A 12,464-nucleotide genomic window follows, 5' to 3' on the forward strand; every position below is an offset into this window, starting at 1 on the left:
TTTCCAGGCAAGAATACTGGACAGAGTTGCCATTTCCTTCTCCGTGGTATCTTTCCCACCCAGGGAACGCACCAGAATCTGCATCTCCTGATTGGCAGGTGGAGTGTCTCTAAGGCAAGCCTAAATTCAACTTTCTTTAAGTAAGGGTGAGTCTGAGATAACCAGTAGAAAAATTATATTTCATCATAAACAACAACAATAAAGCATTCTAGAAAGAATATTAACCTGTTTGGTGGAACAAGAGTAATTATAATAGCTTTTTATTATAAAAATTTTACCTTACACATTTTTTGACTTTAATATTCCCCAACTCTGTCTACCCTTTGCCCAACAGCAGACATCCAATTAGTCTTTCAGAATATCAATATAGCATTTATCCAAAAAAACCTAAAACCACCTAAATTTTATGCTATTGTACTTAAATTACATATTATTCCCATTTCTATGTTCTTATTGAAATCTGGTGAGTTTCAGCATTTACAGTTGTAGGTTGGGCAATTGTTTCTATTCTTTTAAAATTTTAGAATCAAAAAATATATTCAAAACAACTGAAACCAAATTTTAGTTATGTGCTAAAGGTTTTTAAACTGACACAAGTGCACTTTAATTATCATATTAAAGTATTGTGTATTAGGATTTTTTTCTCCACCATCAGTCCATGAAAGCTCAAATTACTGGAACATATAGTACTCTTTTAACCAGTGGAGAAAATCTCTCTTTGACAAGACTATTAAAAATCTGATGAGCTCTCTAAAAGGGAAAAGTGTGAACAGTAGAATTACCTACCAATATTGAAATGGAGAATGTAGACAAGTTATGGAAATTTCATTAATGTTTTACAAAATTCAAATTGCAAAAGTGAAAGATTTAGTTTGACTTAGGAGAAGGAAAGTCAAAATGTAAAAGACATTTTATTCTACAAAAAATATGAGTATGTAAGAAGTTAAATTATACACAGTGCCTAATTTCAGAGAAGGATCAAAAACGTATCAATGCATAAATATTCGATGATTTACTGTCAGATGGTGGATCCAAAAGCAAGATCATTTCTCTTGATGCAATTTTGGGTGAACACATGCAAAATCCATAAGACATAGTTCTTTGGTTTTCTTCAAGTGCTTTCACATCTATAATCACTCGCATGTTTTTACTTATGATAATTATTGCTATTATTTATAACCAGTTATTTGATCCTTATTAGGAATAATGCCACTGTTCAATATTTATCAACTTTCCACTAATTCATTAGTAACCATATCAAGAAATCTATATACAAAATTGAATAGTGGTTGAGAGCACAGTCTGGAGTTAACTTGTCTGGGTTCAAATCTTGGCTTTGCCACTTATCAAATCCTGGCTTTGCCACTTACTGGCTGAAGATCCCCTTGCTCATGTTGTGTAACTACTGGTTCAAATCCTATTCAGATTATGCAAAGTTACAACTCTGTTTCTAATAGTGTGGTAAAAGACATGCTTTTAAAACCCATGCTACTTGAAATTATTACAATCCTGCATAGAATATTTATTTGTCTTAATTCATTACTGAGCTGACACAAAAGGAAAAATATGAGGAATGTTATAATAAAAGAGGAAGCAGATTGTCTCACAGGGGACTTCACATAAAGCTGGACCCCTAAGAGAGAAGGGAGAAATGAACCCACCACACGAGGGGACAGCTGGAAAACTTGCCTGCCTTGATCTTGGCGCTAGGTGATAAAAACATAAAATCCTCCTGGAGAGTTTGTAACCACAACCTAGCCCTTACACGACAGATGTTTCTAGTCCAAATCCACTCTGTCTTTGTGGTCTGAAAAATCTGAATCAAGAAACTTCATTTACAGTAGTTTCAGATTGGTAGTGTCCCTGTGGGACTAACTGGAGTAAAGAAACTCATCTTAGTGGGACTGGGCTTCAGCCCAGGCGTCAATAATCTACAGATAACCTTCCTGGTTGTGTGAGGTAGGGGGAAGGGAAAGAGAGCTTTGGCAACATCACCGCAAAAACAAACCAGTAAGAAATTCAGATATTCAAATTAGCAGATAGAGAGTCCAAGTTAACTATAATTTCTTTAAGAAATAAAAGCCCATAAATGTATAAAGGGAATAAGATGTTATAAACAGTGACTAAGCAATTCTGAATAAAAACCAATTACATCTTGAAAAACAAAAATACAAAATATATCATCATTTTTTAGTATTATGCCTGTCTTTTTCTAATTGATTTATTCAATAATTCTGGATATAAAAACTTTCAGAAGTGCATTACAGACTGTTTCTTCCAGTTCATGCTTTGCCTGTTCTTTTTTTAATAATTGAAGTTGATTTACAGTATTATATTAGTTTCAGGTATAAAACGTAGTATTTCAATATTTTAGATTATATTCCATTTAAAGTTTTTACAGTATAATAGCTGTATTTCCCTATGCTATACAATATATCCCCATAGGTTATATATTTGATACCTAGAATCCCAGAGATGGGGGAGCCTGGTGGGCTGCCGTCTATGGGGTCGCACAGAGTCGGGCACGACTGAAGTGACTTAGCAGCAGCAGCAGCAGCAGCAGCAGTTTGTACCCCTAATCCCCAGTAGCTATTTTGCCCCTCCCTCATTTCCTGTCTCCACTGGTAATCACTGGTTGTTCTCCGTAAGTCTCTTTCTGTTTTGTTATATATGTGTGTGTGAGTCACTCAGTTATGTCTGACTCTTTGTGACCCCATGGACTGAGCCCACCAGGCTCCACTGTACATGGAATTCTCCAGGCAAGAATACTGGAGTGGGTTGCCATTTCCTTCTCCAGGGGATCTTTCTAATCCAGGGATTGAAGCCCTGTCTTCTGCATTGCAGACAGATTCTTTACCATCTGAGCCATCTTGTTTTGTATATATATATATATATGTTTGTTTGATTTTTTAGTTCCCACATATAAATGATAACATACTGTATTTGTCTTCCTTTGTCTGACATTTCACTAAGCATAGTATCTTCCAGGTCCTTCTGTGCTGTTTGCTGCAAGTGGGAAAATTTCATTCTTTTTATGGCTGAGTGTTATTCCATATTAAATACATATATATTGAATAATAATATATAATAATTTAATAATAACTGAATAATATATGTTATATATATATTTAATATATATTTAATTCTTTATTCATTCATTTATTGATGGACCCTTGGCTTGTTTCCATATCTTGGCTATTATAAATAATGCTGCTATGAATATTAGGGTGCATGTATCTTTTCAAATTAGTGTTTTTGCTTTTTTCAGATGTATACCCAGGGGTGGAATTGCTGGATCATACGGTAGTTCTATTTTTAGCTTTTTGAGGAACTTCCATAGTGGATTCACCAGTTTGTTGTACATTCCCATCAATAGTGTTCAGAGGTTCCCATTCTCTACATCCTTCTCAATATTTGTCATTTGTAGACTTTTTGCTGATAGGCATCCTGACAGCTGTGAAGTGGTATCTCGTGGCTTTGATTTTCAGACCTCTAATCATTAGTCATGTTAAGCATCTTTCCATGTGCTTTTTAGCCATCTGTATGTCTTCCTTGGAAAAGATGTCTATCCAAGTCTTTTGTCCATTTTTTAGTTGGATTGCTTGCTTTTTTTGATATTGAGTTGTATGAGCTATTTATATATTTTGGGTTTTAAACTTTTGATATCATTTGTAAATATTTTCTCCCATTTCATAGGTTAACTTTTCATCTTGTTGGTGATTCCATTGTGATGCAAAATATTTTAAGTTTAATTATGTCCCACTTGTTTATTTTAACTTTTATTTCTTTTGCTTTACAAGACAGATCCAAAAAAAAAAAAACCTGACTCTGGTTTATGTCAGAGTGTTCTGCATATGTTCTCTTCTAGGAGCTTGGTAGTTTCAGTCCTTACATTTAGGTCTTTAGTCCATTTTGGATTTATTTTCTATGTGGTGTGAGGAAATGTTCTAATGCCATTCTTTCATGTGTAGCTGTCCACCTTTTCCAGCACAATTTATTGAAGAGACTGTCTTTGTGCTTTGCCTTTTCATTCTCTTGATGCCATCTTTTGACAAGAAGGTCTTACTTTTAATGAAATTCAATTTATTAATTTATCATTTTAGGTTTAACATTTATTGTGCCATGTTCTTAAGAAATGTTTGTCTACCCCAAAGTCATGAAGATACTGTATTAGATTTTCTTCTAGAAAGTTTATTGTTATACTTTCCACTTATGTATCTATGAATCTATCTCAAATTAATTTTTGTGTATTGTGTAAGGTAGGGTTTAGTATGTTTTCAAATGGATTTCAGTTTGACAAGGAGCCACTTACAGAAAATATCAACCTTTCCCCAGTGAACTGCAGTGGTGCCTATGTCATACATCAGGAACCATACATGTAGGAATTCATTTCTGGACACTCCATTCATTTTGATTTGTGTATCCTTATGCCAAAGTCACTCTGACTTTAGAGTAGTTATAAAATTAGTCCTGAGATTGGGTAATGTATTTCCTCCATGTCATTGCTTCTGCATGCATTCAAGATTTTCTCGAGTATTCTGGATTTTTTGCTTTTTCATATAAATTTTCAATTCTGCTGATAGACTTTCACAGAAAAACACACTGGAACTTTAATAGGGATTGCATTGAATTTGTAGATCAATTTGGAGGGTATCAGCATCTTTAAAACATTAAGTTTTCCAATACATGAAAACGATATGTACCTTTCAATCAATGATTGAATCAAACTTTGTTCAGCATTTGTTTTTTGTATATATTTTTTTACACTAAAGGTCTTACACATGTTTCATTAAATTTATAGCTACTTAGTGATTTGATACAATTATAAGTAACTTTTAAAAATTTCATTTAGTATTTGTTGCTAAAAAGAAATTCTCACTGGCATTAATATATATTATAATTTGTCACATTATAATATAATGGTATTTAGTGGTATGTTGTTGTTGTTGCCCTCAATGATATTTAAATACTACAGTTGAATAAGATATAATTATTTACATTATGAAGTTATATTTTGCCAAAAATCATTAAATTTACTTAAGGGGACCAACTCTTACATTACAATCAGTTTCTAAATTTTTACTAAATAAAAATTACCTGTATCTGATTCAGCTTTAAAAATACTTCTTAGTAAACATAAAGTATAGCAGGGGTCACGTAAGGTTGTAAGAGCTGAACCTTAAGAAGGCAGAACGCCAGGGAATTGATGCCTTTGAACTGTGATGCTGGAGAATACTCCTGAGAGCCCCTTGGACAGCAAGGAGATCAAACCAGTCAATCCTAAGGGAAATCAACCCTGAATACTCAGTGGAAGGACTGATGCTCTAGCTGAAGCTCCATCCAGTATTTTGGTCATCTGATGTGAACAGATGGCTCATTAGAAAAGTTCCTGATGCTGGGGAAGATTGAGGGCAGAAGGAGAAGAGGGCGTCAGAGGATGAGATGGCTGGGTGGCATCACCAATGCAATGGACATGACCTTGGGCAAACTTCGGGAGATGGTGAGGGACAAGGAGGCCTGGTGTGCTGCAGTCCATGGGGTTGCAAAGAGTCGGACATGACTGGGTAACTGAACAATAACAACGTAGTATTGAACCATTTTTAATATTCACAATTCTATGTCCATTATTCAAAGTCTTAATTAGTCAGTGTTTCTCTTCAACTTTATTCTGAAATATCTTTCAGAAAATTGCCACCCACTTGCCAGTACACCTGAAGAATGAATTGCATTACTTTCTCAAAGGTTGGGAAACCTAAAATCATTCACATAGTTTCTGTAACATGCCCTGACTGTCACTTCTGTATTTAATATAAGTAATGCAAAAGAAATACTAATTGTTCCTATGATATAAGCCTTCTAATTTCCCGTAAGTTTTCTACAGAAGTGTGCTGCTACAGATAGTTACAAGAGTGGCCTCTGTTGGTCACTCATGTACCTGCTGATCTGTGACTACAGCAGAAATACTGCGGCAATTGACTCGACCACAGCCTTGCTTAAAAGCATTGACTACTTCATGAGTGAATACCAAAGTGACCCTAGCATAGACCTTGGAGTAAAATGAAAAGGTTTTTAGAAGGTTTATAAATATACAGCAAGGGAGAGTGGGAGGTTAAGTGCAACAATAGAAATACAGATCAAGTGCTATTGGTGCTCAAAGGAGACAGTACAAGGTTTCAACTGTGGGAAACCAAAGATCTCCAAACGAGGTAAAATTAAAGCCATATGAGAGCAGTTTGTGTTATGAAGGACACACATGTAACACACGTGCATACCCATCCAGACAATGTAAACCACCTAAGACCAGAAAGACATGTTGGCAGGTGTAGGTTAGGGTATGAGTGATGTCCCTTAGAAAAGGTGTGTAAAACATAGCAGGAAGAAACCGTAAATATAAACCTTCTCCTCTGCATAAGAGAAGTTAAATGAAGGAAATGTTGTTTGCATTTATTCGTTAATGGGTAAGATGCAAAAGAAAGTATTCTAACAGGGGAGTTACATGTCAAGGCTGGCCTCAGAAAGGCTCATTTAGTAATAAATTTAATTTTATAAACTCAGTTTAGAACTTCATTATTTCTCAACTGAACCACTGAACATCCCATTCTGTACTCTCCTTGGCCATTCTGTACTTTTCTTCTGGCCTCAGAACCCAAGGAGAAGAGTTTTAAAAAATGGAATGAATTACTGTTTTGGATGCAGCAGAAAGGTTGAAGAAAATACATGCTAGCTATTTTTCAACAACTATATCACAGAAATCTTCCCCGGGCAGTTTCATCTGATGAAGAACAAACATAATTATTGTATTTCCTTACATTTCACCTCCTCAGTGAGGTCTTTCCTGAGCATCATTATCTAAAAACATCTCCATCCTCTCCCTCATTCCCCTGTTTATTTTTCTTCATAATAATTATCTCCACTGGGATTTTAATTATGTATTTATTGGTTTGTTTATTTTTCCCCTTGTCACTTCAATGTAAGCTTCTGGTGTGCTGGACTTAGTCTGACATTTACCTTTAATAGTACCTGACATGTAAAATGTGCCTGATAAATATTTGTGGAATAAATGAAGTAAAAGACCTCAAGGATTAAGTCTAGGCTTTCCTGGTGACTCAGATGGTAAAAGAATCTGCTGCAATGCCGTAGACTTGGGTTTGATCCCTGGATTGGGAAGATCCCATGGTGAAGGGAATGACTACCCACTCCAGTATTCTTGCCTGAAGAATTCCATGGACAGAGGAGCCTAGTGGGCTACAGTCCATGGGGTTGCAAAGAGTTGGACACGATTGCCTGACTAACACTTTTTTTTCAAGGATTAAGTGGATAACCAGGATCTGAAGTCAGTGAATACAAATGGCATATTTATGATTCTGAGTAATAAGGGTCTAAAAAGTGATAAGATAGTAACTATTTGTTGTGTTATCCTGGGCTTGGAAGAAGAACGAAAATACAAGAAAAAGAAAAGATGAATGTTCTCTCTGTCTCTCTGACTCTATATGGCTTATTCAAACATAGTAGCCAGAGAGGTCCTTCTGAATGTGTCAGATTATGACACTGTCAATGACTTTCCATTTCATTCAGAATAAAAACTAAAGTCCTTGCAATGGTCTGGCCCACCAAACCAGGGACTCCATGACCTCTTTGCCCTTCTTCCAATCCAATACTGCTTTCTTTCCTCACGCCACTGAGTCTGTGGACACAGCAGGCCTCAGGGCTGCCTTCTTCCTCTGCCTGGAAACTTTTCCCCCAGAGGTCCACGTGGTATGTACCCAGGAATAGATTCCACATGGCTATCTCCCTCACATCTTTTACATCTTTGCTTAAATGTTACCATAGTTGGGCCTTTCCAGACCCCATGTGTGAAACTTAGTCCCCGCCCTTCCCACATTTTCCATGCCTCATCCTTCCGGCTCTTTTCTCCATAGCATTTGTTGACCTCTGATAATTCCATGGAGATCAGTGGAGAAATAACTCCAGAAAGAATGAAGGGATGGAGCCAAAGCAAAAAGAATACCCACTGTGGATGTGACTGGTGATAGAAGCAAGGTCTGATGCTGTAAAGAGCAATATTGCATAGGAATCTGGAATATCAGGTCCATGAATCAAGGCAAATTGGAAGTGGTCAAACAAGAGATGGCAAGAGTGAATGTTGATATTCTAGGAATCAGCGAACTGAAATGGACTGGAATGGGTGAATTTAACTCAAATGACCATTATATCTACTTCGGGCAGGAATCCCTCAGAAGAAATGGAGTAGCCATCATGGTCAACAAAAGATTTCGAAATGCAGTACTTGGATGCAATCTCAAAAACGACAGAATGATCTCTGTTCGTTTCCAAGGCAAACCATTCAATATCACAGTAATCCAAGGCTATGCCCCAACCAGTAATGCTGAAGAAGCTGAAGTTGAATGGTTCTATGAAGACCTACAAGACCTTTTAGAACTAACACCCAAAAAAGATGTCCTTTTCATTATAGGGGACTGGAATGCAAAAGTAGGAAGTCAAGAAACACCTGGAGTAACAGGCAAATTTGACCTTGGAATACGGAATGAAGCAGGGCAAAGACTAATAGAGTTTTGCCAAGAAAATGCACTGGTCATAACAAACACCCTCTTCCGGCAACACAAGAGAACACTCTATACATGGACATCACCAGATGGTCAACAGCGAAATCAGATTGATTATATTCTTTGCAGCCAAAGATGGAGAAGCTCTATACAGTTAGCAAAAACAAGACCAGGAGCTGACTGTGGCTCAGACCATGAACTCCTTATTGCCAAATTCAGACTTAAATTGAAGAAAGTAGGGAAAACCACTAGACCATTCAGGTATGACCTAAATCAAATCCCTTATGATTATAGAGTGGAAGTGAGAAATAGATTAAAGGGACTAGACCTGATAGACAGAGTACCTGATGAACTATGGAATGAGGTTCGTGACATTGTAAAGGAGACAGGGATCAAGACCATCCCCATGGAAAAGAAATGCAAAAGAGCAAAATGGCTGTCTGGGGAGGCCTTACAAATACTTGTGAAAAGAAGAGAAGCAAAAAGCAAAGGAGAAAAGGAAAGATATAAACATCTGAATGCAGAGTTCCAAAGAATAGCAAGAAGAGATAAGAAAGCCATCTTCAGCGATCAATGCAAAGAAATAGAGGAAAACAACAGAATGGGAAAGACTAGGTATCTCTTCAAGAAAATCAGAGATACCAAAGGAACATTTCATGCAAAGATGGGCTCGATAAAGGACAAAAATTGTATGGACCTAACAGAAGCAGAAGATATTAAGAAGAGATGGCAAGAATACACAGAAGAACTGTACAAAAAAGATCTTCATGACCCAGATAATCACGATGGTGTGATCATTGACCTAGAGCCAGACATCCTGGAATGTGAAGTCAAGTGGGCCTTAGAAAGCATCACTACGAATAAAGCCAGTGGAGGTGATAGAATTCCAATTGAACTATTCCAAATCCTGAAACATGGTGCTGTGAAAGTGCTGCACTCAATATGCCAGAAAATTTGGAAAACTCAGCAGTGGCCACAGAACTGGAAAAGGTCACTTTTCATTCCAACTCCAAAGAAAGGCAACGCCAAAGAACGCTCAAACTACCGCACAATTGCACTCATCTCACACGCTAGTAAAGTAATGCTCAAAATTCTCCAAGCCAGGCTTCAGCAATATGTGAAGCATGAACTCCTGATGTTTAAGCTGGTTTTAGAAAAGGCAGAGGAACCAGAGATCAAATTGCCAACATCTGCTGGATCATGGAAAAAGCAAGAGAGTTACAGAAAAGCATCTATTTCTGCTTTATTGACTCTACCAAAGCCTTTGACTGTGTGGATCACAATAAACTGTGGAAAATTCTGAAAGAGATGGGAATACCAGACCACCTGACCTGCCTCTTGAGAAATTTGTATGCAGGCCAGGAAGCAACAGTTAGAACTGGACATGGAACAACAGACTGGTTCCAAATAGGAAAAGGAGTACGTCAAGGCTATATATTGTCACCCTGTTTATTTAACTTCTATGCAGAGTACATCATGAGAAACGCTGGACTGGAAGAAACACAAGCTGGAATCAAGATTGCCGGGAGAAATATCAATAACCTCAGATATGCAGATGACACCACCCTTATGGCAGAAAGTGAAGAGGAACTAAAAAGCCTCTTGATGAAAGTGAAAGTGGAGAGTGAAAACGAAGATCCTGGCATCTGGTCCCATCACTCCATGGGAAATAGATGGGGAAACAGTGGAAACAGTGTCAGACTTTATTTTTGGGGGCTCCAAAATCACTGCAGATGGTGACAGCAGCCATGAAATTAAAAGACGCTTACTCCTTGATAGCATATTCAAAAGCAGAGACATTACTTGGCCAACAAAGGTTCGTCTAGTCAAGGCTATGGTTTTTCCTGTGGTCATGTATGGATGTGAGAGTTGGACTGTGAAGAAGGCTGAGCACCGAAGAATTGATGCTTTTGAACTGTGGTGTTGGAGAAGACTCTTGAGAGTCCCTTGGACTGCAAGGAGATCCAACCAGTCCATTCTGTAGGAGATCAGCCCTGGGATTTCTTTGTTTTTTTTTTTTTTTTTTTTAAACTTTACTGGGATTTCTTTGGAAGGAATGATGCTAAAGCTGAAACTCCAGTACTTTGGCCACCTCATGCGAAGAGTTGACTCATTGGAAAAGACCCTGATGCTGGGAGGGATTGGGGGCAAGAGGAGAAGGGGACGACAGAGGATGAGATGGCTGGATGGCATCACTGACTCGATGGACGTGAGTCTGAGTGGACTCCAGGAGTTGGTGATGGACAGGGAGGCCTGGCGTGCTCGATTCATGGGGTCGCAAAAAGTTGGACACGACTGAACGACTGATCTGATCTGATCTGATCTGAACATTCCATGTCTTATGTATTTGCTCATTATTGATCCTCCTCTCCAGAATGTAAATTCCATGAGGCATGGATGTTTATCTCTTTTTTTCAGTGCGTAGCTCTCAAAGAGTATGACGCATAGTTGAAAATAAAATACACCATGAAGAACATATGTGACTGTGCATAATTACAACATACAGGAATGAGCAGCCTATATAAGGAGTTTGATGCATCAGTCAGACTTGTTTGGTTTTGATTTTTCACTCATGAATGTCTCTATCAATGATGCTTACTTAGGGGTATTACTCCACCCTTACACCCCCAGGAAGGTGCTTAAGAATGTGTACAGGTAATTTGGTTGTCACATTTTGTGGAAACTGGAGAAGATTCTATAAGGCATTTTGTGTTTTGAGAATTCAGGCATGATAAATGCCTGTTGGGAATGGGAGTCCCTCAGGACAAAATATTTTCCCATCCAAATGTCAACATCATTCCTATTGAGAAGCACTACTGAAAAATCATGTTTCCTTATGCATAAAGATAACAGAGGTCTACCTGTTACTATTATGAGGCTGCTTTTTAATAACTAGGGAAAATATTAAAAATACATAGACATTATATTTTAAGAATTATTTATAATTTACCTGAAAACATTAATATAAATACTATTGATATCATTATTATACTATATAATATGATTTGTCATTTTGTTTTCTATCTCCAAAAAGGTGTCTCATGTTCTTAGATTTTTTTTTCTGTATGACTGTTTAAATTGGTTTAATGTCTCAAGTTCATGAATCCAGTTGAAATAGAATTCTTACTTCCTCTGTGTTATGTGTTCTGCACCTCACTAAAGCTACAGGGAAAAGACTCAGATTTCAAACATAGCAATCAGTTTTATTATTTACTGATTTGATTCAAATGGAATCACTGAGCAAATGCAGCCCTTCACATACTTCTCACTTGTTCTTTTTTTTTTCCCTCTCTGGCCTACCCTCATTCTTCAGCACAAATGATGGAGGAAAGGCTGAAGAACTCCTTGCTCTTTTCTCAAAACCTGCATAATTTGCCTCATTCTTCTTCAAATAAAAATGAAGTCTTATCTATTTCTGCAGTGTAGTGGTTGCCACATTCATTTGACATATGAGGGTGAAATCAGGGGCCAACATAAAAATGTCTCTTCAAGCAATCCATATCTTAAGTTAACCATTTAGACTGCATGGACCTGTTCCTCAAAAGACATTAATTTAATAAAAATCTGATTTTAGCTTCAGATTTTTTTAAAGTCATTTAAAGGATAAAAGATACTGTTTTTCTGAGAAAATAGGGTTGTTTAATCACTTTTGTGGTAAACTAATTATGTTAGCACATACTCTCTAGGGATAGAGAACCCATAGATCCCTTGTCATATTTAAGAACACCATGAAAAAATTATAGTGACGGTAAAAATAATGATTTTTTTTTGTTTATTCCTTATCAGGAAGAGTGTGCATGCAGTGTTTTACATAATTACTTCATTTAACCTTTACAAACTGCATTCATCCATTGGTCTGCCTAACACATATTTATTGGGCACTTAACTAGGGTCTGGACA

This window comes from Bos mutus, chromosome 14 (genome assembly GCF_027580195.1).
Source record: "Bos mutus isolate GX-2022 chromosome 14, NWIPB_WYAK_1.1, whole genome shotgun sequence".
NCBI classification, from domain to species: domain Eukaryota; kingdom Metazoa; phylum Chordata; class Mammalia; order Artiodactyla; family Bovidae; genus Bos; species Bos mutus.